This window comes from Anomaloglossus baeobatrachus, chromosome 2 (assembly GCF_048569485.1).
Source record: "Anomaloglossus baeobatrachus isolate aAnoBae1 chromosome 2, aAnoBae1.hap1, whole genome shotgun sequence".
Taxonomy (NCBI): domain Eukaryota; kingdom Metazoa; phylum Chordata; class Amphibia; order Anura; family Aromobatidae; genus Anomaloglossus; species Anomaloglossus baeobatrachus.
The window spans coordinates 337124700-337152682 of NC_134354.1; positions in this window are offsets into that span (position 1 = coordinate 337124700).

The window sequence follows — 27983 nt, forward strand, 5'->3', positions numbered from 1 at the left end:
TTGCCGATAATAGTTCGCAAAGCCAAGGAAGCGTTGGATAGCCTTCAGTCCGGATGGAGGAGGCCAGTTGAGGATGGAAGACACTTTCTCGGGGTCCATCTGCAGGCCGGTGTCCGAAATTACATAACCCAGAAAGGGAAGAGACGACTTTTCAAAGACGCACTTCTCGTATTTGGCGTACAGACGGTTCTCTCTAAGCCTTTGGAGTACTAGCTGCACGTTCTCTCTGTGGGTCTTGTAGGTCCGGAGAGAAGACCAGGATGTCGTCCAGGTACACCACGACACAGACATAGAGGAGATCTCTGAACACGTCGTTCACCAATTTTTGGAAGACTGCCGGAGCATTACACAGACCAAAGGGCATGACACAATACTCGTAGTGCCCATCCCGAGTGTTGAATGCGGTCTTCCATTCGTCTCCAGAGCGAATGCGAACCAGGTTATAGGCCCCACGGAGGTCCAACTTGGTAAATACACAAGCTCCTCGGAGCCGATCGAATAGTTCGGGGATGAGAGGCAGAGGGTATTTGTTTTTTACGGTGATCTGGTTTAATCCCCGGTAGTCAATGCAAGGGCGCAGATCACCCTCCTTCTTCTTGACACAGAAAAACCCTGCTCCGGCAGGGGACGAGGATCTCCGAATGAAGCCCTTAGCCAGGCTCTCGGTGATATAGGCAGACATGGCCCGTGTTTCAGCAGGGGACAAGGGGTATATTCTTCCTCTAGGAGGCGTAGTTCCTGGCAATAGATCGATGGCACAGTCGTAGGGACGATGAGGCGGTAGTACCTCCGACTCCTTTTTATCAAAAACGTCCGAGAAGGACCAGTAGGCAGAAGGCAGTCCTGGTAGAGACTCTGGAACCGGAGGTCGTCGGATGGGCTGGATGGATTTCAGGCATCTCTCGTGACACGAGGAGCCCCATCGGGTAATTTCACCTGTACTCCAGCTGACCGACGGTTCGTGTGCCCGTAACCATGGGAGTCCCAGCAGGATCTGATGAGACATGCGCGGGAGGACGTAGAAGGTGATCTTCTCGGTGTGCAGGGCACCGATCTGTAAGTCCACAGGCTTGGTGATCAGTGAGACGGTGTCAGAGAGGGGTCTCCCATCTACAGAGGCGATCACCAGCGATTTTTCCAGTGGGAGAACAGGCACCTGGTACTTATCCACTGTGGCCTGCTGGATGAAGTTGCCTGCTGCTCCGGAATCGAGATACGCCTCTGCCGTGAACCGGGTCTCTTCTGTAGTGACTTGAACAGTCCATGTAACGGAGTCTGAGAGAGTCCCAGCACCTAGGGTGGCCTCTCCTACCAAGCCTAGGCTTTGGAGTTTCCCGGCTTCTCGGGACAAGAGCGTAGCAGGTGTGTGCCATCACCGCAGTAGAAGCAGAGACCCTTTGCTAGTCGTTCTGCTGTGCGTTGCTCAGACTGCCTCAGGCGGTCAATCTGCATGGGCTCGATGGTAGACGCGCCAGGTGACGCCGACTGGGGAGCGATGGACTTCTGTGGTGGGGAGGAGTGCCTTATCGGACGCCTCTCGTGGGACACCTCTTTGGCTCGTTCCTGAAAGTGAAGATCCACTCGAGTTGCTAGATCAATCAGGGCATCCAGGGTGGAAGGCACGTCACAACCAGCCAGCTCATCTTTAATACGACCCGAGAGTCCTTCCCAGAAGGCGGCGGTTAGAGCCTCATTGTTCCACCCTAATTCCGAAGCCAAGGTGCGAAAACGTATAGCATATTGGCCCACCGTCAGAGTCCCCTGACGTAGCCGGAGGAGGGATGAGGCAGACGCGGAGGCGCGTCCGGGTTCGTCAAAGGTGCCACGAAAAGCCTGCAGGAACTCCTGGATGTCGGCGGTTACCGGATCCTCCTTCTCCCACAAGGGGTTCATCCAGGCCAGTGCCTCTCCCTCTAGATGGGACATCATGAACGCGACCTTGGCTTGGTCAGAGGCAAAAAGGTGCGGCAGCAGCTTGAAATGGAGGGAGCATTGATTTATGAATCTCCTGCAGGTCTTGGGATCTCCGGCGTACCGGGGTGGTGAGGCCAAACGAAGTTTGGAAGTATCCGAGGAGGCTGCCACGGGAGCTGCGGCCGTGGATTGCACAGTGGACACCTGAGATGCCAAGGACGTGGCCGTTGCTTGTAGCGTGTTCAGGCGGGTATCCACAGAAGACATGAAGGACAGCATGCGGGTCTGGGTCTCGCGCTGTCGTACGAGTTCCTGCTGCAAGGCCGCTAGTGCTTCGGCGGGATCCATGGCCTGTTCTAGCTGTTACGTCCGGATGGTGGAAGCACTGGACCGTACACCGATTTCCCCTGAGGAGGCAGCCAGGCCGGTCACCCCGCCAGAGGGTCCTGATGCACGGCAGCCGAAGCACTATTGGTAGCCAGACAGTCCGTAGAGGAGCAGGAAAGGAGTATGTTGCTGAACCCACGGAGTTCTGGACGGTAGTCCGGGTGACGAGGCTCAGGGTCCGAGGCCGGGTTGTAGGGTCAGGCAGAATCCGGAACCTGCTGAGCGATGGGGCGGGTCACTGAACGGAGCCAGGGACTGGAGACTGGCGGAGCTGCAGAGGTGGTGGAACATCCGCCGAAGTCACAGTCAGGGTCCAGGGATGGACTTGGTTCAGAGCGGCTGGCGTGGCAGGACAGGCTCTGCGAGACAGACAGGGTTAATACAGGGCAAAGCACAGGGTAAAGCAATACAGGGACCTGAACACTAGCTTGCTAAATACGTAGAACAGGCCCCGCCCACCAGGAAAGAGAACCCTAATATACCCTGTACCTGTCTATGCAATATCCTGTTTCTGGGTGCTGGCCCTTTAAGAGAGGGTCAATGACCGCCCGCGCGCCCTAATGCGCATGTGCGAGGCCCGTGTGCCAGAAGCCAGTCCAGGAAGCGGTGAGGAGGAAGCAGGAGCGCCCGGCTGTGTGTCCCATGTTGCAGAGGAGCGCCGGGAGCGAGGAGCAGGACACAAGGAGGGTGCAGGCGAGGAGGACGGGACCGGGACCGGGGTGGTGAGCAGGGGACGCCGGCGGGAACCGGGGAGCGGACCACGGGGACCGGAGTGTGGGGCACGGGGACCGGAGAGCGGGGCCCGGGGACCGGGAAGCGTGACAGTATCTACCTTAATACAGACATCCAGAAAGTCAATCTCCTTAGTAGCATATTTATTTGTCAGTTTGATGTTATATGGGTTAACTTTCTATCAGCTCATAAATAAGTGAAGCTGCTCTGCGATGCCCTACCAAAAGAGCAAAAAGTCATCTATATATCTAAGCCAGCACTGCACATGGTCCATGGCCCGACCACCCCAACCACCAAAAACAATTCTCTTCCACAACCTTAGGAAGGTATTAGCATATGAGGGCATGCAGGTTATGCCAATCGCAGTGCTGCGGTTTTGTAGATAACATATATCTTTAAATATAAAGAAGTTATGAGTTAGGAAAATGCAGAGCAACTCAAGTACATGTTCACACATTGAGCTATCCCGGCCACTGCTTCCCAGGAAGAAGCGGGCTGCTTCTAAGCCATCATCGCATATAGCGATTCAATACCTGTGGTGACAATGATCATGTCCTGTGCCATAATGATGCCGTGAACCCTGTTGAACACATCCATCCTGTTCTTCACATGGGATGGTGTTATGGTCAGGAGACTGCTGACATACCTAAATTTATCCCATTCAATAGTAAAGTCCTTCCCTATCAAGGGATAGAGGCAAACCCAAGAACTATGAACTACTTCCCCAAGGGTCCAAGAGGAAAAAACCTGGTAAATCCCAAAAATAGAGCATAAAAGTGCTTGGAAACTAACAGGCAGCAACCCCCTGACTATATTTACACAAATAGAAATAGCAATGGAGCGTTCCTACTTTACCTAAATGCCTTGTCACCGCCTAAGAAACTAGCTAGCCTCAAAGATGAAAAAAGGAGTTCTAACTTGGCTCAGAGCAGCCCCAAAGGGATATTGAAAGCCCCCAACATACAGCTCTGGCAAAAATTAAGAGACCACTGCACAGTTTTATAAAAATCAGCTTCTCTAAATGTCTATTCCAGTGTCAGTTGAATTCCAACCAGAGTACACCTCTTTCTACTGGCCGTAAAAAGCAGTGTAAAAGACTGGTGGAAACTGTACATTCAAAACACTGCACTCTCATCAGCATGAGGTATTAGTAAAAGGAAGTCAACAGATTCTTTATCGTGCAAAAAAGTTTCTTTATTTATGAATAAAGTGGGTGGGAGGGACTAAGGGACGTTTCGGCCCAGACTGGGCCTTCTTCATACCAAGTCACACTGGGAAAGGGTAGAAAAGAAAGAAATCACTATTTACATATATCACAGAAAAAAACATATCTACAGAGCATATACATATATACAAAATAACATGGAAAGTCATGTCCTAGTTGTTGTGAATGGTACAGTAATAGCATCTCAGCAGTTGAGGTGACTTACTGATTTTCATAGCAAATAATGTCAAGTCAAAGACAAGATCAGGCAATATATGAAAGGTTTGCATACCTCCAAACATAGAAGAAGTAATATCACAGAGGGAATTTTTTTCTCTCTTTTTCTCTCCTTATTAGGGGTTTTTTGGTATAGAAGTGGTTACGGACTCCACCCAGGAAAATGGATATAATAGTTGCAAGATGCAAGTCCTGCAGATAAAGGCATGGTTATGAAAGGGTGGTATTCCTATAGGGGAAGTGGCATTATGGGGGAGGGGATAGCGAATTACCTTGCCCGTATTAGCAAATAAATAATTATTAAATGTTGTCCTTTTATATTGGGAGAGTTTTGTGGCTCGTGGTCCCTAGAGGATAAACAAGGTCTGCTATCAGCAGGTAGTAAATGATATATGACACCCCCCATGGAGGATCCCCTGCATATCATTACCTTAAGTTTATAGTAGATAGATATGATCACATATGATATGTTAGTATCCACAGGCATAGGGGACTTATTTGCATCTGTAATTATGCGAGATAAGTCTTAGTGACTACATTCCATGTAAACAGAGAGTACAGTGGTACGTAGCAATTCATGAAGTAACACATATTACCTGTAGGCTTTAGGGTAAGAGTATAGCTGTGGGTAATGGAGTCCTCTGAAAAGTAGAAGTAGGGATAAAGCGTTATAAGATTGGAGCGTTATAAGATTGGAGGTGGACAGCATTAGGGACAGATAGTGTCATCGCATACCTTTGCAGCCGTCTTCCCAGACTGTGGCATAGAGCGATAAGTTAACAGGATTGGGAGCTATTTAACTCCCAAACCCGGAAATGACTGGGCACGCCGGCGCCTGCGCAGTGGCGATCTGCGCCACTATTAGTATATTGATGGTACCGTTCAGCCGTGAATAGAGGCGCCAGCGCATGCGCAGTAGAGTTAAACTCGTACTTAGACATGGGAGGATGTTTATCCTAAGCGCGTCATAGGGGATCAATGAAGGGATAGGAGGTGGACATTAGGTATAACAGTCTGTTGATAGTGACTGATTATTGGCACCAGAGGGGAATTCATCTATCTAGTCGCTACATAGAGCAGCAATGTACAAAACATTTGGAGATATAGGCACATAGAGACAATTGCAGTATAATATATAAGCATATATATAGAGAGACATTGTAATAACTTCCTCTTTTTGGTCAAAGACCAGTGGTGATTAGTTTACATATACATATCTTGAGGTATGACCTGGGAAAAAAAAACACATAAAAAAAGGAAGGGTCCCAATATACTAGTAGAGTGAACTATCATTACCGTCTATATATGACTAAAAATAGAAAGTGCTAATTTTATACGTTACCATCTAATAGTGAGTGAGCGATGGAAGGAGGAAAGGTGAAGATGGTATTTTTCAAGTTTTCTGTAAAAAAAATTTTTATGATATAATTAGTATGAATTCGGGCAAATACATAGGTAAAGTACCATCATTATACTAGCCAATCTAATTCTCTATTGAGACCTTTAGGTGCTAGGGTTTGAAGCTTATGGATCCAGAAGCTCTCTCTTCTTTTGAGGAGCTCGATATGGTTTCCTCCGCGTCTGGGTCTATATACTTTATCAATGACCTGAAAGCGCAACTGCGCTACGTTATGCTTAGCTTCGTGAAAGTGATGTGGAATAGGTAGCCATAATTTTCCACACCTAATGGTGGATTTATGGCTAGCAATACGATCACCGACATGTTGAATTGTTTCCCCGACATACAATAATCCACAGGGACATTTGATGATATATACAACGAAATTGCTCAAGCAGGTAAAGTATTCTTTTATTGGGAAACTTTTGCCAGACCTAGGGTGTGTAAAGTGGTCTCCTTTGATCACGTTCGAACATGATGGACAACTTAAACAAGGGAAAGTACCCGTACGTTTTGGTGCCAGCAAGGTTTGTATATTTGTTTTGTCACTCCCAATATCTGCTCTGACCAAAGAATCCTTTATGTTTTGGGGTCTTTTCTTACACATGATAGGGGGGAGTATGAATGACCCTATCTCTGGATATGCTTTTTTTAGGAGCGGCCAGTGGCGATTAATGATATTGTATATTTTAGGCATAGACGGGTGATATGTGTGGACAAAAGGTATCCTTTCCATTGTCACTGTGTCTAAACCCGAAGGGGGGGTGGGCGATAGTCTCTCTCTTTCTGTTTTAAGCAATGTTAGTGGGTAGTTACGTTCTATGAACCGATTGGACATTTCATCTAATCTCTGTTCTCTTGTGTTCTCATCCGACACTATCCTTGTAATTCTTGCAAATTGAGATCTAGGTAGGCTGTTCTTAGTTGATTTGTGGTGACAGCTACTGTATAAGAGCATACAATTCCGATCGGTTGGTTTCCGGTAAAGATCTGAGGAAAGATTGCCCATTGTGTCTTTCTTGATATACGTGTCCAAGAAACTAATTTCTTCCTGATGATGAATCAGCGTAAATTTGAGCTCAGGCCACATTTTATTGATATGATCATCAAATGAAAGTAGACTTTCCAAGTCGCCCTGCCATATGCAGAATATATCGTCTATGTAGCGAGCCCATAGAAACGCCAATTCATCAAAAGCTGGATATGAGTACACAAAGCGTCCCTCGAAATAGTCCATGAACAGATTTGCATACGCGGGGGCTACATTAGAGCCCATCGCGGTCCCGTGCTTCTGGACGTAAAAATCGTCCTTAAAAAGGAAGTAATTGTCATTGAGGACTATCTCGAGGAGGCCCATAGTGAAATCAATCGAGTCCTGGCTCAGGTTAGTTTTGTCGAGCGCAATTTTGGTGGCCCTGATACCTTTCTGATGAGAAATTGAAGTATATAGACTACCCACGTCCCAGGTGCAGAGGAAGCTGTTAGGGGGAACCTGTTTTAGGTCTCTAATCTTCTGTAAAAAATTATTGGTATCCAAAATAAAAGATTTAGTCTTTTTAGCTAAGGGGGTAAGAACTTTCTCTAGATAAATTGACAGGGGAGAAAGGACGGACTCTGTCGATGCTACAATCGGTCGGCCAGGAGGGTTAACGAGAGATTTATGTATTTTGGGAAGTGAGTAGAACACCGGTGTTATGGGATGTAATTTAGTCAGAAAAGTGCGGGTGGATTGATCAATAGAACCTTTGTCAAAGTGAATGGATAGAAACTTTTGGATTTTTTGTTGAATCTTGAATAATGGATCTGAAGGTATCTTCTGATAAGTCATAGTATCACTAAGCTGGCGCTTAATTTCACTAATGTAGTCATGTGTATTAAGGACTACGATTGCTCCACCTTTGTCAGCGGGTTTTATAGTTATGGCTTTGTTTTCCCTCAAAGACGATATAGCCAATTTTTCTGAAGCATTAATATTACTTCGTGTGGGGTAAAAACCCAACTCATGTTCATGTATATTGTCTTTAATATCGCGGTCCACTAGAGCTATAAATGTTTCTACAGCATGATGGGTTCTAGGTGGCATAAAGTGACTGCGATTGTGAAGACCCAACATCTTAATGTTGATTTCTTTGAGAGGTGGTTGTTGGTCTGTGTTATGGGGTATATTAGAGCCAAAGTGAGTTTTGAGCCTAACTGACCTATAAAACCGTTGCATGTCATTTTCAAGGGTAAAGGAATCCCATTTAGGCGTGGGGCAAAAGGTCAAGCCTTTGTTAAGTAAGGAAAGTTCATTAGGTGCCAAAGTATAGTTAGAGATGTTGACGACTAAATTGGGACCCTTACCTGTGAGCGCAACGTCATCCCCCAATCTCCTCCTCCTCCTCGACCTCCTCGTTGGTTTGCTCTTCTTTTTATAGGTCCTAAAAAAGAGTTTGAATGGCTGCCACTGGACTCGCTCCCTGAGGAAGCGGATTGGTTGTGAGTGGGTGGTCTTCTCCATTGCCTTGTATTGCTGGTTTGCCAATCGTTCCATCTGTACACTCGGTTTGATAGATAATCGTCTGTGTCCCTCTGGAACTTCTGTCTTTTCTTCTCCTCCAAGTTCCTTTTAAATTCCTTTAATGTATCCTCAGTTTTTTTCTTATAGGCAGCAAAGTCCGCAGGGGTCAATGCATCTGCTAATTGTGCTTCTATGGTTCGAATTTTTTCTTTAGACTCCCTTATTGCTGTTTGTAAATGTTCAACCGTGAGTACGATCAGATCAAGGGAGCACTTATTCAGAATCTGTTGAAATCTCTTACAATATTCCTCGTTGCTAGAAAAAAGAGTGGGTCTTAAATTACACCTGAGGCCCCTTGGGATGCGGCTCTGCCGATAGTATTCAGCTAATGTGGTACAATGGAGATCCAAGGAAATGAAAGTCCGGTTCTCCTTCTCCCAGTCCCTAGTCCTAACCTCTCTGATGGGAGTTTTCAAAAACTCAGTAGAGTTAGTCACTTGAGCCAAAATGCTATTACTGGTTGTGTCATCGTAAGCAAAAGTATCAGATGACATGAGTAGGCAGGTTCAGTCACCAAGGAAAGCTATAGTCAAAATATGTATGGTGTGAACACTGCACTATTAGAGGTGGTATTGAGGTGCTAGTGAGAGGACCAAGGTCCAGACTCTAAACTGTACATTCAAAACACTGCACTCTCATCAGCATGAGGTATTAGTAAAAGGAAGTCAACAGATTCTTTATCGTGCAAAAAAGTTTCTTTATTTATGAATAAAGTGGGTGGGAGGGACTAAGGGACGTTTCGGCCCAGACTGGGCCTTCTTCATACCAAGTCACACTGGGAAAGGGTAGAAAAGAAAGAAATCACTATTTACATATATCACAGAAAAAAACATATCTACAGAGCATATACATATATACAAAATAACATGGAAAGTCATGTCCTAGTTGTTGTGAATGGTACAGTAATAGCATCTCAGCAGTTGAGGTGACTTACTGATTTTCATAGCAAATAATGTCAAGTCAAAGACAAGATCAGGCAATATATGAAAGGTTTGCATACCTCCAAACATAGAAGAAGTAATATCACAGAGGGAATTTTTTTCTCTCTTTTTCTCTCCTTATTAGGGGTTTTTTGGTATAGAAGTGGTTACGGACTCCACCCAGGAAAATGGATATAATAGTTGCAAGATGCAAGTCCTGCAGATAAAGGCATGGTTATGAAAGGGTGGTATTCCTATAGGGGAAGTGGCATTATGGGGGAGGGGATAGCGAATTACCTTGCCCGTATTAGCAAATAAATAATTATTAAATGTTGTCCTTTTATATTGGGAGAGTTTTGTGGCTCGTGGTCCCTAGAGGATAAACAAGGTCTGCTATCAGCAGGTAGTAAATGATATATGACACCCCCCATGGAGGATCCCCTGCATATCATTACCTTAAGTTTATAGTAGATAGATATGATCACATATGATATGTTAGTATCCACAGGCATAGGGGACTTATTTGCATCTGTAATTATGCGAGATAAGTCTTAGGGTACCTTCACACTTAGCGATGCAGCAGCGATCCGACCAGCGATCTGACCTGGTCAGGATCGCTGCTGCATCGCTACATGGTCGCTGGTGAGCTGTCAAACAGGCAGATCTCACCAGCGACCAGTGAACAGCCCCCAGCCAGCAGCGACGTGCAAGCGACGCTGCGCTTGCACGGAGCTGCCGTCTGGAAGCTGCGGAGACTGGTAACTAAGGTAAACATCGGGTATGGTTACCCGATGTTTACATTAGTTACCAGCGCACAGCTGTGTGTGCAGGGAGCAGGGAGCCGCGCGCACTGAGCGCTGGCTCCTTGCTCTCCTACCATAGCTACAGTACACATCGGGTTAATTAACCCGATGTGTAATGCAGCTACATGTGCAGAGAGCAGGGAGCCGCGCACACTGCTTAGCGCTGGCTCCTTGCTCTCCTAGCTGCTGTACACATCGGGTTAATTAACCCGATGTGTACAGCAGCTACATGTGCAGAGAGCCGGAGCCGGCAGCACAGGCAGCGTGAGAGCTGCAGATGCTGGTAACTAAGGTAAATATCGGGTAACCACCTTGGTTACCCGATGTTTATCTTGGATACAGCTTACGTCAGCTGTCAGACGCCGGCTCCTGCTCCCTGCTCGCTTCATTTGTCGCTCTCTTGCTGTCACACACAGCGATCTGTGTGTCACAGCAGGAGAGCGGCTTTGAAGAAATCGAACCAGGGCTGTGTGTAACGAGCAGCGATCTCGCAGCAGGGGCCAGATCGCTGCTCAGTGTCACACACAGCGAGATCGCTAATGAGGTCACTGCTGCGTCACAAAAAGCGTGACTCAGCAGCGATCTCGGCAGCGAGCTCGCTGTGTGTGAAGCACCCCTTAGTGACTACATTCCATGTAAACAGAGAGTACAGTGGTACGTAGCAATTCATGAAGTAACACATATTACCTGTAGGCTTTAGGGTAAGAGTATAGCTGTGGGTAATGGAGTCCTCTGAAAAGTAGAAGTAGGGATAAAGCGTTATAAGATTGGAGGTGGACAGCATTAGGGACAGATAGTGTCATCGCATACCTTTGCAGCCGTCTTCCCAGACTGTGGCATAGAGCGATAAGTTAACAGGATTGGGAGCTATTTAACTCCCAAACCCGGAAATGACTGGGCACGCCGGCGCCTGCGCAGTGGCGATCTGCGCCACTATTAGTATATTGATGGTACCGTTCAGCCGTGAATAGAGGCGCCAGCGCATGCGCAGTAGAGTTAAACTCGTACTTAGACATGGGAGGATGTTTATCCTAAGCGCGTCATAGGGGATCAATGAAGGGATAGGAGGTGGACATTAGGTATAACAGTCTGTTGATAGTGACTGATTATTGGCACCAGAGGGGAATTCATCTATCTAGTCGCTACATAGAGCAGCAATGTACAAAACATTTGGAGATATAGGCACATAGAGACAATTGCAGTATAATATATAAGCATATATATAGAGAGACATATAGAGAGACATTGTACTAACATATCATATGTGATCATATCTATCTACTATAAACTTAAGGTAATGATATGCAGGGGATCCTCCATGGGGGGTGTCATATATCATTTACTACCTGCTGATAGCAGACCTTGTTTATCCTCTAGGGACCACGAGCCACAAAACTCTCCCAATATAAAAGGACAACATTTAATAATTATTTATTTGCTAATACGGGCAAGGTAATTCACTATCCCCTCCCCCATAATGCCACTTCCCCTATAGGAATACCACCCTTTCATAACCATGCCTTTATCTGCAGGACTTGCATCTTGCAACTATTATATCCATTTTCCTGGGTGGAGTCCGTAACCACTTCTATACCAAAAAACCCCTAATAAGGAGAGAAAAAGAGAGAAAAAAATTCCCTCTGTGATATTACTTCTTCTATGTTTGGAGGTATGCAAACCTTTCATATATTGCCTGATCTTGTCTTTGACTTGACATTATTTGCTATGAAAATCAGTAAGTCACCTCAACTGCTGAGATGCTATTACTGTACCATTCACAACAACTAGGACATGACTTTCCATGTTATTTTGTATATATGTATATGCTCTGTAGATATGTTTTTTTCTGTGATATATGTAAATAGTGATTTCTTTCTTTTCTACCCTTTCCCAGTGTGACTTGGTATGAAGAAGGCCCAGTCTGGGCCGAAACGTCCCTTAGTCCCTCCCACACACTTTATTCATAAATAAAGAAACTTTTTTGCACGATAAAGAATCTGTTGACTTCCTTTTACTAATACCTCATGCTGATGAGAGTGCAGTGTTTTGAATGTACAGTTTAGAGTCCGGACCTTGGTCCTCTCACTAGCACCTCAATACCACCTCTAATAGTGCAGTGTTCACACCATACATATTTTGACTATAGCTTTCCTTGGTGACTGAACCTGCCTACTCATGTCATCTGATACTTTTGCTTACGATGACACAACCAGTAATAGCATTTTGGCTCAAGTGACTAACTCTACTGAGTTTTTGAAAACTCCCATCAGAGAGGTTAGGACTAGGGACTGGGAGAAGGAGAACCGGACTTTCATTTCCTTGGATCTCCATTGTACCACATTAGCTGAATACTATCGGCAGAGCCGCATCCCAAGGGGCCTCAGGTGTAATTTAAGACCCACTCTTTTTTCTAGCAACGAGGAATATTGTAAGAGATTTCAACAGATTCTGAATAAGTGCTCCCTTGATCTGATCGTACTCACGGTTGAACATTTACAAACAGCAATAAGGGAGTCTAAAGAAAAAATTCGAACCATAGAAGCACAATTAGCAGATGCATTGACCCCTGCGGACTTGGCTGCCTATAAGAAAAAAACTGAGGATACATTAAAGGAATTTAAAAGGAACTTGGAGGAGAAGAAAAGACAGAAGTTCCAGAGGGACACAGACGATTATCTATCAAACCGAGTGTACAGATGGAACGATTGGCAAACCAGCAATACAAGGCAATGGAGAAGACCACCCACTCACAACCAATCCGCTTCCTCAGGGAGCGAGTCCAGTGGCAGCCATTCAAACTCTTTTTTAGGACCTATAAAAAGAAGAGCAAACCAACGAGGAGGTCGAGGAGGAGGAGGAGATTGGGGGATGACGTTGCGCTCGCAGGTAAGGGTCCCAATTTAGTCGTCAACATCTCTAACTATACTTTGGCACCTAATGAACTTTCCTTACTTAACAAAGGCTTGACCTTTTGCCCCACGCCTAAATGGGATTCCTTTACCCTTGAAAATGACATGCAACGGTTTTATAGGTCAGTTAGGCTCAAAACTCACTTTGGCTCTAATATACCCCATAACACAGACCAACAACCACCTCTCAAAGAAACCAACATTAAGATGTTGGGTCTTCACAATCGCAGTCACTTTATGCCACCTAGAACCCATCATGCTGTAGAAACATTTATAGCTCTAGTGGACCGCGATATTAAAGACAATATACATGAACATGAGTTGGGTTTTTACCCCACACGAAGTAATATTAATGCTTCAGAAAAATTGGCTATATCGTCTTTGAGGGAAAACAAAGCCATAACTATAAAACCCGCTGACAAAGGTGGAGCAATCGTAGTCCTTAATACACATGACTACATTAGTGAAATTAAGCGCCAGCTTAGTGATACTATGACTTATCAGAAGATACCTTCAGATCCATTATTCAAGATTCAACAAAAAATCCAAAAGTTTCTATCCATTCACTTTGACAAAGGTTCTATTGATCAATCCACCCGCACTTTTCTGACTAAATTACATCCCATAACACCGGTGTTCTACTCACTTCCCAAAATACATAAATCTCTCGTTAACCCTCCTGTCCGACCGATTGTAGCATCGACAGAGTCCGTCCTTTCTCCCCTGTCAATTTATCTAGAGAAAGTTCTTACCCCCTTAGCTAAAAAGACTAAATCTTTTATTTTGGATACCAATAATTTTTTACAGAAGATTAGAGACCTAAAACAGGTTCCCCCTAACAGCTTCCTCTGCACCTGGGACGTGGGTAGTCTATATACTTCAATTTCTCATCAGAAAGGCATCAGGGCCACCAAAATTGCGCTCGAAAAAACTAACCTGAGCCAGGACTCGATTGATTTCACTATGGGCCTCCTCGAGATAGTCCTCAATGACAATTACTTCCTTTTTAAGGACGATTTTTACGTCCAGAAGCACGGGACCGCGATGGGCTCTAATGTAGCCCCCGCGTATGCAAATCTGTTCATGGACTATTTCGAGGGACGCTTTGTGTACTCATATCCAGCTTTTGATGAATTGGCGTTTCTATGGGCTCGCTACATAGACGATATATTCTGCATATGGCAGGGCGACTTGGAAAGTCTACTTTCATTTGATGATCATATCAATAAAATGTGGCCTGAGCTCAAATTTACGCTGATTCATCATCAGGAAGAAATTAGTTTCTTGGACACGTATATCAAGAAAGACACAATGGGCAATCTTTCCTCAGATCTTTACCGGAAACCAACCGATCGGAATTGTATGCTCTTATACAGTAGCTGTCACCACAAATCAACTAAGAACAGCCTACCTAGATCTCAATTTGCAAGAATTACAAGGATAGTGTCGGATGAGAACACAAGAGAACAGAGATTAGATGAAATGTCCAATCGGTTCATAGAACGTAACTACCCACTAACATTGCTTAAAACAGAAAGAGAGAGACTATCGCCCACCCCCCCTTTGGGTTTAGACACAGTGACAATGGAAAGGATACCTTTTGTCCACACATATCACCCGTCTATGCCTAAAATATACAATATCATTAATCGCCACTGGCCGCTCCTAAAAAAAGCATATCCAGAGATAGGGTCATTCATACTCCCCCCTATCATGTGTAAGAAAAGACCCCAAAACATAAAGGATTCTTTGGTCAGAGCAGATATTGGGAGTGACAAAACAAATATACAAACCTTGCTGGCACCAAAACGTACGGGTACTTTCCCTTGTTTAAGTTGTCCATCATGTTCGAACGTGATCAAAGGAGACCACTTTACACACCCTAGGTCTGGCAAAAGTTTCCCAATAAAAGAATACTTTACCTGCTTGAGCAATTTCGTTGTATATATCATCAAATGTCCCTGTGGATTATTGTATGTCGGGGAAACAATTCAACATGTCGGCGATCGTATTGCTAGCCATAAATCCACCATTAGGTGTGGAAAATTATGGCTACCTATTCCACATCACTTTCACGAAGCTAAGCATAACGTAGCGCAGTTGCGCTTTCAGGTCATTGATAAAGTATATAGACCCAGACGCGGAGGAAACCATATCGAGCTCCTCAAAAAAAGAGAGAGCTTCTGGATCCATAAGCTTCAAACCCTAGCACCTAAAGGTCTCAATAGAGAATTAGATTGGCTAGTATAATGATGGTACTTTACCTATGTATTTGCCCGAATTCATACTAATTATATCATAAAAAATTTTTTTACAGAAAACTTGAAAAATACCATCTTCACCTTTCCTCCTTCCATCGCTCACTCACTATTAGATGGTAACGTATAAAATTAGCACTTTCTATTTTTAGTCATATATAGACGGTAATGATAGTTCACTCTACTAGTATATTGGGACCCTTCCTTTTTTTATGTGTTTTTTTTTCCCAGGTCATACCTCAAGATATGTATATGTAAACTAATCACCACTGGTCTTTGACCAAAAAGAGGAAGTTATTACAATGTCTCTCTATATATATGCTTATATATTATACTGCAATTGTCTCTATTTGCCTATATCTCCAAATGTTTTGTACATTGCTGCTCTATGTAGCGACTAGATAGATGAATTCCCCTCTGGTGCCAATAATCAGTCACTATCAACAGACTGTTATACCTAATGTCCACCTCCTATCCCTTCATTGATCCCCTATGACGCGCTTAGGATAAACATCCTCCCATGTCTAAGTACGAGTTTAACTCTACTGCGCATGCGCTGGCGCCTCTATTCACGGCTGAACGGTACCATCAATATACTAATAGTGGCGCAGATCGCCACTGCGCAGGCGCCGGCGTGCCCAGTCATTTCCGGGTTTGGGAGTTAAATAGCTCCCAATCCTGTTAACTTATCGCTCTATGCCACAGTCTGGGAAGACGGCTGCAAAGGTATGCGATGACACTATCTGTCCCTAATGCTGTCCACCTCCAATCTTATAACGCTCCAATCTTATAACGCTTTATCCCTACTTCTACTTTTCAGAGGACTCCATTACCCACAGCTATACTCTTACCCTAAAGCCTACAGGTAATATGTGTTACTTCATGAATTGCTACGTACCACTGTACTCTCTGTTTACATGGAATGTAGTCACTAAGACTTATCTCGCATAATTACAGATGCAAATAAGTCCCCTATGCCTGTGGATACTAACATATCATATGTGATCATATCTATCTACTATAAACTTAAGGTAATGATATGCAGGGGATCCTCCATGGGGGGTGTCATATATCATTTACTACCTGCTGATAGCAGACCTTGTTTATCCTCTAGGGACCACGAGCCACAAAACTCTCCCAATATAAAAGGACAACATTTAATAATTATTTATTTGCTAATACGGGCAAGGTAATTCGCTATCCCCTCCTCCATAATGCCACTTCCCCTATAGGAATACCACCCTTTCATAACCATGCCTTTATCTGCAGGACTTGCATCTTGCAACTATTATATCCATTTTCCTGGGTGGAGTCCGTAACCACTTCTATACCAAAAAACCCCTAATAAGGAGAGAAAAAGAGAGAAAAAAATTCCCTCTGTGATATTACTTCTTCTATGTTTGGAGGTATGCAAACCTTTCATATATTGCCTGATCTTGTCTTTGACTTGACATTATTTGCTATGAAAATCAGTAAGTCACCTCAACTGCTGAGATGCTATTACTGTACCATTCACAACAACTAGGACATGACTTTCCATGTTATTTTGTATATATGTATATGCTCTGTAGATATGTTTTTTTCTGTGATATATGTAAATAGTGATTTCTTTCTTTTCTACCCTTTCCCAGTGTGACTTGGTATGAAGAAGGCCCAGTCTGGGCCGAAACGTCCCTTAGTCCCTCCCACCCACTTTATTCATAAATAAAGAAACTTTTTTGCACGATAAAGAATCTGTTGACTTCCTTTTACTAATACCTCATGCTGATGAGAGTGCAGTGTTTTGAATGTACAGTTTAGAGTCCGGACCTTGGTCCTCTCACTAGCACCTCAATACCACCTCTAATAGTGCAGTGTTCACACCATACATATTTTGACTAAAGACTGGTGGAAAGCATGCCAAGACGCCTGAAATCTGTGATTAAAATTCGTGGTTATTCTACAAAATATTGATTTCTGAACTCTTCCTGAGTTAAAACATTGGAGTAAATAGAATAAATCCCTTTCGTCGCTTCCGGAGGATGAATGGGATATCAGTGCAAGTTTGTGAATACTTCAAGAGCAAAGATTTATTGTTAGGTTCGATTGAAAAAACGGACAATTACGGACAACGCATTTCAGCTAACAAAAGCCTTCATCAGGTATAGTTTACATTGCTGGTATTTAGAAAATCTAATTTATAGACTGATCTATCTGTATGCATCATGTAGGCGTGTATTAGAAACATGGGTATGTGCTTCTAATTAGATTATCACTCCACCTCAAGAGGTAAATGGTGATTCTTGTGATAAAATCCTTATATGGATCGTGTATACGGGCAATCAAATAATATTACTGCTATGCATGAATGATACAAATTATGAATGAAAATAAAAATAAAAATAAAAAATGTAAATATTGATTAAGAAAACAATATTTTGGTGTTTAAAATATGTGGTGATATAAAACACAAATAATAAATTATTCAGATTAAAAACACAAATGATTTTTAGATAATAGTTTAAAATTCATGCACTTATATGAAAGAGTCACTTCCAGTTATATTGCACTTAAAAACTGGAAGTGACTCTTTCAAAGAAGTGCATGAATGTATTGACAATGATATAAGAAGCATGCAATACACACTTGGTTAAGGATAGACTTGAGCAAAAAGAGGCCCTGCTAACAAAGACACAAAGGATAGGATAGATCACTGGGTGCTGCCAGCAAAAACCCTAATATATGCCAACTCCTGATGATCAAAATTCCCTCTGGACCACCTATCCGCCACCCACTACATCAGGGAACTCTTGTACATGACACCAGACAGGATTAGCATCCAAAGAGGTTGTTACAAAAAAATGGCTTAGTAGGAACTGCCATAGGCAGAAAAAGATTCAAAGTCCAACAGGACTAATAGTGAGCAGTCCAATTGAAGTGGTATACTAAGTACAACAAAAGTAAATATGCAAAAAGATGGAAAAAAGTCTTCACTGGATCCTCAGCAATGTTCCTTTGTTAAAGATCATCAGTGAAAACACAATGAAACATAAACACATATTTGAATGAAAAAATGCAGAACCATGTTCAGACTGAAAGGAAAAACTCCACTATGCATTTTTTTGACTGAGAAAGCAGAGCTTCCATAGCATTACAAAACTAATTGAAAAATAATCAAATAATCATTGCACACAAAAGAAAAATGCATGAAAACCATTCATAGGAAAAAAGATAAAATACTTATCACAGGCTCAACAAGCAAGATCAGGATGATTAAGAAAAAAGACAAAATTGCACTCAAAAATAAGCAGAAAAACTGCAGCAGAAAGCACTGGAGATCTTCAAGGAAAAAACAATCTGGAGAACACTAGAAAAAATGTGCAGCGGGTAACAGGCACACGTACAAAATGACAGGAGGACCTGGTGTTCAAGACATGTTCACTGGAGCAGAATGACGCAGGAATCATTCTCACTGGCATCTGTTTGAGGCAAAATCCCTGCAGTGCAGATCGCAGCGTAACTGCATGCAAATACGCAACGTGCGCACATAGCCTTAGTGTACACCGTGACGGTCACCTTCCCTTGCTGCAGTGCTGAGTCTGGTCTCCTCACTGGTTCCATAATAACTGTACTAAAGCCTTGTATACCCGGTATTCTAGCAGGGCACTGCTTGGTTGGTTGTCTATATTACACGCCAGTAAACTTGGTACCTTGACATTTAAGGGGCCTGGTCTCTAGAGTCCCACAGGAGTAGAAGTCACCCAGTACCTTGAAGCTTAAGGTGCTTGTATATAAGGATTCCATCCTCCGGCTCCTATAACCTTGAGCTTCTCTGTCCCATGATCGGCCTCTAGTTACAACACTGTTCACACCCTGTTTCTCTTGCCTCTCTTACGATTCACACATTCTTCCCTCCTATCCCCTTTGCTCTGTTACCACAAACCATCCACTATATACGACCGTCACAACCGACAGACTATACATCACGTTTGTTCACTAGGCCTTTTTTGACTCCTTTCTGAATGAACTATCCTTTCTCTGTCAAATGACTGCTCCCAGGGTGGTCTAGTCCCAATGTTAACTGTGTCTGTCCCTGCGGTTTGTTTGCTTGGCATATTTAACCCCATCACCCCCATGCCCGTTTTCACTTTAATGACCAGGCCATTTTTTGCAATTATGACCAGTGTCACTTTGACAGATTATAACTGTGGAACGCTTCAATGGATCCGTGATTCTGAGATTGTTTTATCGTGACATATTGGACTTCATGACAGTTGTAAGTTTAGGCCGATATTTGTTGAGTATATTTTCCAACTTTGTTTTCTTATGCTCCTAAACCAGAGGGTTATGTCATCCAAAATAGTTACTAAATAACATTTCCCACATGTCTACTTTACATCAGAGCAATTTTTGAAACTTTTTTGTTAGGGAGTTAGAAGGGTTCAAACAGCAATTTCTCATTTTTGCAACAAAATTTACAAAACCATTTTGTTAGGGAGCACATCACATCTGAAGTGACTTTGAGAGGCCTAGGTGACAGAAAACACCAAAAGTGACACCATTCTAAAAACTGCACCCCTCAAAGTGCTCAAAATCACATCCAAGAAGTTTATTAACCCTTTAGGTGCTTCACAGGAAGTAAAGCGATGTGGAAGGAAAAAATGAAAATGTAAATTTTTCCCTCACAAATGTTACTTTAGGCATAAAGGGTAATAAGAGAAAATGCACTATACAATTTGTTGTGCAGGGGGAAGGCGTTCTGCGGGAAATGCGGGTGGGGACACAATTATGTCCTTTGGCTTTTCTTCTCACATTGTGTGCAGGTATGGCTCTTGCCATTTCCTTGTGCAACTCCATGGGTATTCCATGCCCACACATGAATGTAAACCATATGTTCATTTAAGAGTCATGCAAGTGGTGGATTGTTTTATATTATGTATGTTATTTTCAGGACCAATTGTAATATGCACTTAGGCTGTATATAAATACTAGTATATATATTTTGCATACGGATGTGCCCAATTAGTACTAACTGTGATAGCTATTTCTTACCATCATAGACCTAAGTTTTTCTGTTTTAGCCTGTTGTACCTTATATGGACACACTAGGTGTTTTTGTTGTATTCTCTAGTTACATGGCTTCACTTTATACTATGTTTGGTTATTATCAATAAAATTCCTATTTTGATTACATATGGACAGTTGATCGCTATTTCTTCCTTTTTCCGCTATTTTAGGCTGACGGGGGGGAGAACCATGGGCCTCCCAAGACTGAGAATACCAGCCCCCCGCTGTTGGCTTTATCATGGCTTGGTATCAAAATTGGGGGATGATCAAGAGAAGTGAAAAAATCCAGCAACCATCTTGGAAAAACTTTGAATCATGACAATGGTTGTCATGATTAAGGGCCAGTTCCATGTTAAGCCTGAAACTTATAGACACTTGTCTACACGCTGAGCTTTTTATCCACTATATGCTTTTTATGGATTTTTCACAATAAAGCTTCTAAGTTTTTCCAAGATGGTTGCTGGCTTTTTCCACTTCTCATTGTCATCGCTGTTACACCAGGATCCAGCCTGGGATACATTTGGGATACATATAGGTCTAGGTGAGCTGTGATAACATATTCTTTTTACCAAAATTGGGGGGACCGCATGCCATTTTTTACTTGAATAATAATAATAATAATAATAATAAAAAAAAAAAAGCCGCATGGGGTCCCTTTTATTTTTATACACAGCCAAGTTAAGCCCATGGCTAGCGGCTGCAGCTGTATGATTTATCTGTGCTGGGTATCATAATATGGAGGACCCTAGGCCAATTTGTTTAAAATTTATTTTTACACCACTATAGACACACAGCGTATGCGATTGCATACAGTCAGGCACGCGGTCATACATGGTGGGGGTGCAGTCTGACTGCAACCAATCACAGACCCTGGAACTGCCGATGGGCAGTGGAAGCAGTGCATATATATGAGCAGTGGCGTACCATCAATAGAGGCAGGCCACACCACTGCTATGAGGCCTGTGATCTGGAGGATCACACTTTCAAATGTATCGGCATTGCAGATGCCGATACATTTGAAAGTAATGATGAGACTGAGATCAGCGCTCCCTTCTCATCATTTTCCCACTGGTCTCTGGGCTCTCTGACAGCTCAGCACAGTGGTGACGTCACTACTGCATGACAGTCGTCGCTGTGTTGAAATGTGCAGAGAACATACAGCAGGCGAATGAGGAGCAGTGGCGAGGAGAGGTGAGTATGTGTGATGCCCTGGACTAGCCAGGTAGTCACAGATAGACCCCCGCACTACACCTGTCCCCCAATAAGGTAACATCAGCCAACCATTAAAACCTAGTCACCCCCCTCAGTGCTTAATAGACACACCAGGGGGGTGGAGCCAGGCGGTTGGCTACGCTCACCGAGGGGTTCAGAGGGCCTGAGGCAGGAAACACAGAGAGATAGTGAGAGTGGAGTAGAGGTCTGCAGCAGTCTGACAGGTACCAGGGTCAGAGCCCTGGTACCCTGGCTAGGAGGCAAACGGTGGCCTTAGCCTGCAGGAGCTGGGAATCGGCTCGGTGGAACTGTGGTGGACTGGGACAGGGTAGTGGCCCGCCGGTACCGACCCGGGGAACCGACTCGGAAACCGGAGCACACTGGGGGTACTCAGACCTTGAAACGAGGTCCAGAATCCACTGGACTGAGTTAATTAACTGATTGCGGTCTGGACTATAGGTCCTTTCCCACTCAAGTCCCGACTGAAGACAACAGCCCACCGAGGGGGATAGAAAGCCACCGCACAGGCAGAGAGATCCCATGGGCCAGCGTCTGCAGGCAAAAGGGCTCTCCCGACATTCACAAGGCCGGGGAGCGGACTCCCGTTGCTGAAGCGCAGGCAGTCTACAGATACACAACACTGTGCAGGAGGAAGGCCAGGACCACCAAACCGGGTGGGGGACCAGACACAGCCGGCTGCGGGCACCGACCACCATCAACTTAGTTTACCAGAGACTTGTGTGTGTCAATAACTGTGAGTACAACAGTGCTATCCGGCCGCACACCGCCCTGCCCAGCTACTTCCCAACGGGTCCCGGGGCCATCATCCCTGCCCATGGAGGGGTTAACATCTTTGCTGCACCACCATCTTCCCCCGGGGTGCCTAGTAATCGCAGCGGTGGTGTCTAACTTCACCACAACCCGTGGGTGGCGTCACGAACTCAAGCATGGCTCCGGCCGTGCACCCACCAGCACCCCCTTTCAGAGTGAAGTGACCCCCGGGTCCGGAGGCGCTCGAGCCACCCACCAACGAGCCCGGATCCGAGCGGCTCGGCTGCAGCCGAGCGAGGGGCAGTACATATGCAGTGTCGGCTGCTATCCGCTGGTTGGGCTAGGACAGGGGTTCCCAGGCTGGGCTGGGGCAGGGGGCCCCAGGTGGCTCAACCGCTGAGCTGGGACCGTCTGTGTTGACCGGGGCTTCACTGTTCCTGCAATTGATCGTGTGCTGCCCCGTTCATGTCACAGTTAACAGATGCTACCGCGTCTGCTAATTGTGAAATCACGCAGTGTACCCTGAACTGCAGCTTTCCGCCGGAGAGGATCTGTAATGAAGCCCGCAGGCCGGACTGGAGATCAGCAGGGGAAGGTAATAGCTACCTTAATATATGTGTATGTTTGTGTATATTTATATATCTGTTTATATGAATAAGTACATATCTGTGTACGTGTGTGTATGTGTATGTGTATGTATATACCTGTGTGTCTATGAATTTGTGCCTGTATTTGCGTTCTGTGTGCATGTATGTGCCTACTTGTGTGTCCACGTACACCCACCACATACAGTGCGTGCAGGCTTGTGCCTGTGTGTCTATGTATGTGTGCGTGTATATGCATGAGTGCGTGCATATGTCTACATATGTGTATGTGCCTGTGCATGTGTTTGCCTGTCTACATATGAGTGTGTGTGTGTGCCTGTGGCTACATATATGTGCGTGTCTGTGCATGTGTTTACCTGTCTGCATGTCTATATATGAGTATGTGTGTGTGTGTGCCTGTGTCTACATATGTGTGCATGTCTGTGTATGTGTTTGTCTGTCTTCCTGTCTATATATGAATATGCGTGTGTGCGCCTGTTTTTACATGTGTGTGCATGTCTGTGCATGTATTTGCCTGTCTGCATGTCTACATCTGTGTGCGTGTGTTTGTGTGCGTGCATGTGCATGTCTATGTGTGCGTGTGTCTGTCAGCGTGGTTATGTATGTGTGCGAGTCTGTGTGAATATGTTCAGGTGTCTGTCTACGTGCATCTCTCTGCATGTATGTACAATTTCCTGCATGTCTGTGTCTGTCTATGTGTACGTGTACTTGTCTGTGTATGTGTCAGCATGTCTGTACATTTGTCTGTGTCTACGTATGTAAGCGTACATGCATGTATGTGTGCATTTCCTTGTCTACATATGTGCCTGTCCTCATGTCAGTGTGCATGTCTTCTTGTGTGTTTATGCATGTGTGTTTACGTATGTATGAGTGTGTGCTTGTCTGTATGACTGTTCATGTCTGTGTGCATTGTCTGCATATGTCTGTGTGCATTTGTATGCATGTGTCTGTGTGTCTGTCTGCATTTGTCTGATTGTCTCTGTATATCTGTATTCTACGTATGTAAGTGTGTATGCATGCATGTGTGTTTGCATTTCAGTGCATATGTGTATGTGTGTGTGCTTATCTGCTTGCATGTGTCAGTGTGTGCCTGTCTGCATGTGTATGCATGTATATGGGCCCACATCACATCTTTTAACATCACTGCTATGCGCCTCATTCTGATGTCATTGCGCCGCCTCGGATAGGTGGGTTGGCCATTTGACCACGCCGGATATGAAGCCGCAAGAGGATGCCGGGGGAGCGCAGGGAGGTGAGAAGAATCTTTTTGTTCCACCCTCTGTGAATGGACAGAGTAGTGGGCTATAGGAGCCCAGGATGGAGCAGTTTATGGGCTTGGGATGGAGGAACATAGGAGCCCAGTATGGGCAGTTTAAGGGCCTGGGATTGAGCAACATAGGGGCCTAGGATGGGAGACATTTTTAAATAAATGGGGCTAGGATGAGAGATATTATTAAATACAGGGGGCCAGACATTATTGGTTTATGGTGACAAATAGTGGAGATAATTACTGTAGGGGCAAATTAGGTGAAATTATTAATGCCATAATAATTAATTGTGAGGATACTCTCTCCCATGGGGGGAACAAAAGTCTGACGTAGTGTAGAAATTGGTGAAAAAGTGGGTAATGTTCTCTGAGAGTGATTAGCTATAGGTGACTGTGTGTTATTTTCTACAGAGTCCCGTCATAGCAGGAAGAAATATTAGCGGTCAGTGTAGGATGAAGAGGAATAGCGTAGATGAATTACATGTACACACACACACACACACACACACACACACACACACACACTATACACTATATACAGAGTTCCTGTGTATAATGTCAATGCTGATCACTGTATTACCTGTACACTATATACAGAATTCCTGTCTATGTCACCAGTGATCACTGTATTACTAGTACACTGACACTATATACAGAGTGCTTGTGTATAATGTCACTTGCGATCACTGTATTACTTGTCATCATACACTATATACTGAGCTCCTGTGTATGTCATCACTAGTAGGTCAGTGTGTTACATGTAAACACATACACTATATTTTATATACAGAGCGCCTGTGTAGAATAGCAATGGTGATCACTGTATTACCTGTACACTATATACAGAATTCCTGTGTATAATGTCACCTGTGATTACTGTATTACCTGTACACTGACACTATATACAGAGCTCCTGTGTATAATGGCACTGATGGTAATATTAGTTTTATTAGTATTGTGTTTTTTATTCATGATCATTATTGTAGTATTATTCAGTTACTATGTGGTCTGGTCATGGGGTGTTGGTATTTGAACATTCTATGTTGTTGTATTTGGTCACTATGTCGTCGTAATATGTGGTCTTTTCATAGTTTGGGGGTATTTCTCTCTTGTATGCAGCGTTATTTGGTCACTATGTGGTCTGATTACTATGTTGCAGTATTTCCCACTTGTTTGTGGTATTATTCAGTCATTATGTGGTCTGGTCATGGAGTTACAGTATTTCTCCCTTGTATGTTGTTGTATTCGGTCACTATGTGGTGGTAATATGTTTTCTGGTCACGGTCTAACAGTTTTTCTCTCTTGTATATGGTATTATTTGGTCATTATGTTGTCTGGTCATAGTGTTGGGGTATTTCTCTCTTGTATGTGGTTGTATTCAGTCACTGTGTGGTGGTAATATGTTATCTGGTCAGTGGTGGTATTTCCCCCTTGTATTTGGTTATATTCGATCACTGTGTGGGGAGAATATGTGGTCTGGTCACGGTGTGGCGGTATTTCTCCCTTGTATGTGGTATTATTGATCTTGGTATAGTGGATTGCGTTGTGTATGGGGAAGATTATTTATTTCCAATAGAGATTAAATACTTGATAGCTTAACTCCTCCCTGTCCGATGATTATTGCACTGTAGCAAATATGCACTTACAGAGGTTCTCTGCTGAAAACAAGTGGCGGTGCATAACGCTATGTGAAGGAATATTGGGAGTGTATTATAGTACATGGAGAACTATGTGAGGACCATTATACTATATGGAGGACTATGTGAGGCCCATTATACAATATGGAGGACTATGTGAGGCCCATTATACAAAATGGAGGACTATGTAAGGCCCATTATACTATATGGAGGACTATATGAGGCCCATTATCCTATATGGAGGACTATGTAAGGCCCATTATACTATATGGAGGACTATATGAGTCCCATTATACTATATGTAGGATTATGTGAGGCCCATTATACTATATGGAGGATTATGTGAGGCCCATTATACTATATGGAAGGCTTTGTGGGGTCATTATAATATTTATAGAGCTACGAGGGAGCTTTTATACTTTATCTAAAGTTATATGAGGGCCATTATACCGTGTGAAAGCAATAATACAGTGTGAAGGTTTGTGTGGCGTCCATGATACTGTGCGGAGGGCTGTGTGGGAGCCATTATACTATTTGGAGGATAGTGGGAGCCATTATACTGCATGGAGGGCTGTGTGGGAGTCAGAGTTGGGGATCTTACTGTGTCGGGGTTACCATTCATTGCCAGGGTAGTTGAAGATGGGAACAGTAGGGTCATCATACTGTGCACATGGAGGGTAAAGGAATTTACTGTGGGGTATCATACAGTGTCTGTGGGGTACTTTTGTTGCCATCATAGCTTATGGCTGCAAAGAAAGGGGAATCTAGGGGCTTCAATAGGAGGAAAATTACTTCTGTGAACCAGCCGAATATTATTATTATTATTATTATTACTATGATTATTATTACTTTATTTTGGGGGGGGGGGGAATTAGAAATTCTGCTATAGGGCCCCATAATTTCTATGTAGTCCCTGTTCCTGTGTATGAGGGTAATGAACGGCCCTGGAAGTAGCGTTACAGCCTTGCGGAGACTGTTTTTTTATGCTTTATCTTTATTTTTTTTCTTATTTTTTCTTAATTTTTAAATTACCCGAGCGGCTAGATTTGGACAGTTACTCAGAGTTCCCTGAAAACTCCGGGCCGGGGATCGGTGCTTGGGTACTAGGTTACCTACACAGATCCGGACTTCTACAGTCCAGGTCAGGGCCGCCATCAGGGCATTACTAGTGGAACTCCTATAGCGGGCCCGATGAGCAGCAGGCAGGAGGGGGGGCCTGGACACGCTGACAGGCCCCTCCCCTTTCATTCCTCTGCCCCCCGAGCCCCAGCGCAGGGGGCGTTGACAGTACACTTCGCAGGGCGGGCTGGTCGTGCAGTGAGCAGGAGGCGGAGCCTGGACACGCTGACAGCCCGGGCCCCTCCCCTTTCATTTCTCTGTTCACCGGGCCCCATGGGCAGGGGGTGGGGACGTTGCACTGGCAGCACCTGCAGTCGCACAGGGGCCCCAAGCGGGAGCGGGCCCCTAAAGCCTGAAAACGTACTGGGTACGTCATAGCTCCCTGGTACTTAAGGATCCATGACGTACCCAGTACGTCATGGAGAGATCATGGCCCCGGTGGCTGCGATCGCTGCAAATATCTTAGATTCGGGGAGGAGGGGCCCTCTGCCTGACCTCAGGAGGGGTGTGTCTCCTCCCCGGACCCAAGGAGGCTGTGATTGGCTGACGAACGCTGCTCAGCCAATCACAGCCACTGTAATGTTTCAGCCATTGAAAATGTCTGAAACCTTAAAATCCAGCCCTGATCAGTGCAGCTGTAGCACCGATCATTGGCTGGAGCTGGGTGACCTCAGTTTCACCCGCCCCCAGCTCTGATTGGAGAGATCGGCCTTGTGACCGATCTCTCCAATCACTGTGGATCTGGGGCCGGTGACCACTCCCCTCAGCTTCACTCCAGCGTCTGTGGAAGGTGAGGCGAGCGATCGGTAAGTTTAAAGACACTGTCTCCTTTTAGCCGCCGCCATTGCCCCAGCCCCCACCCTTCAGCTGCCGGCTGCAGCAGTCACTGCCCCTGATCCAGCGGCACTGAACCCATCTGCTGCATCCCCTCTATCTGCCACCCCCTCCCTCATCTGCTGCCACCCCCCTCCCTCATCTGCTGCTGCCCCCCTCCCTAATCTGC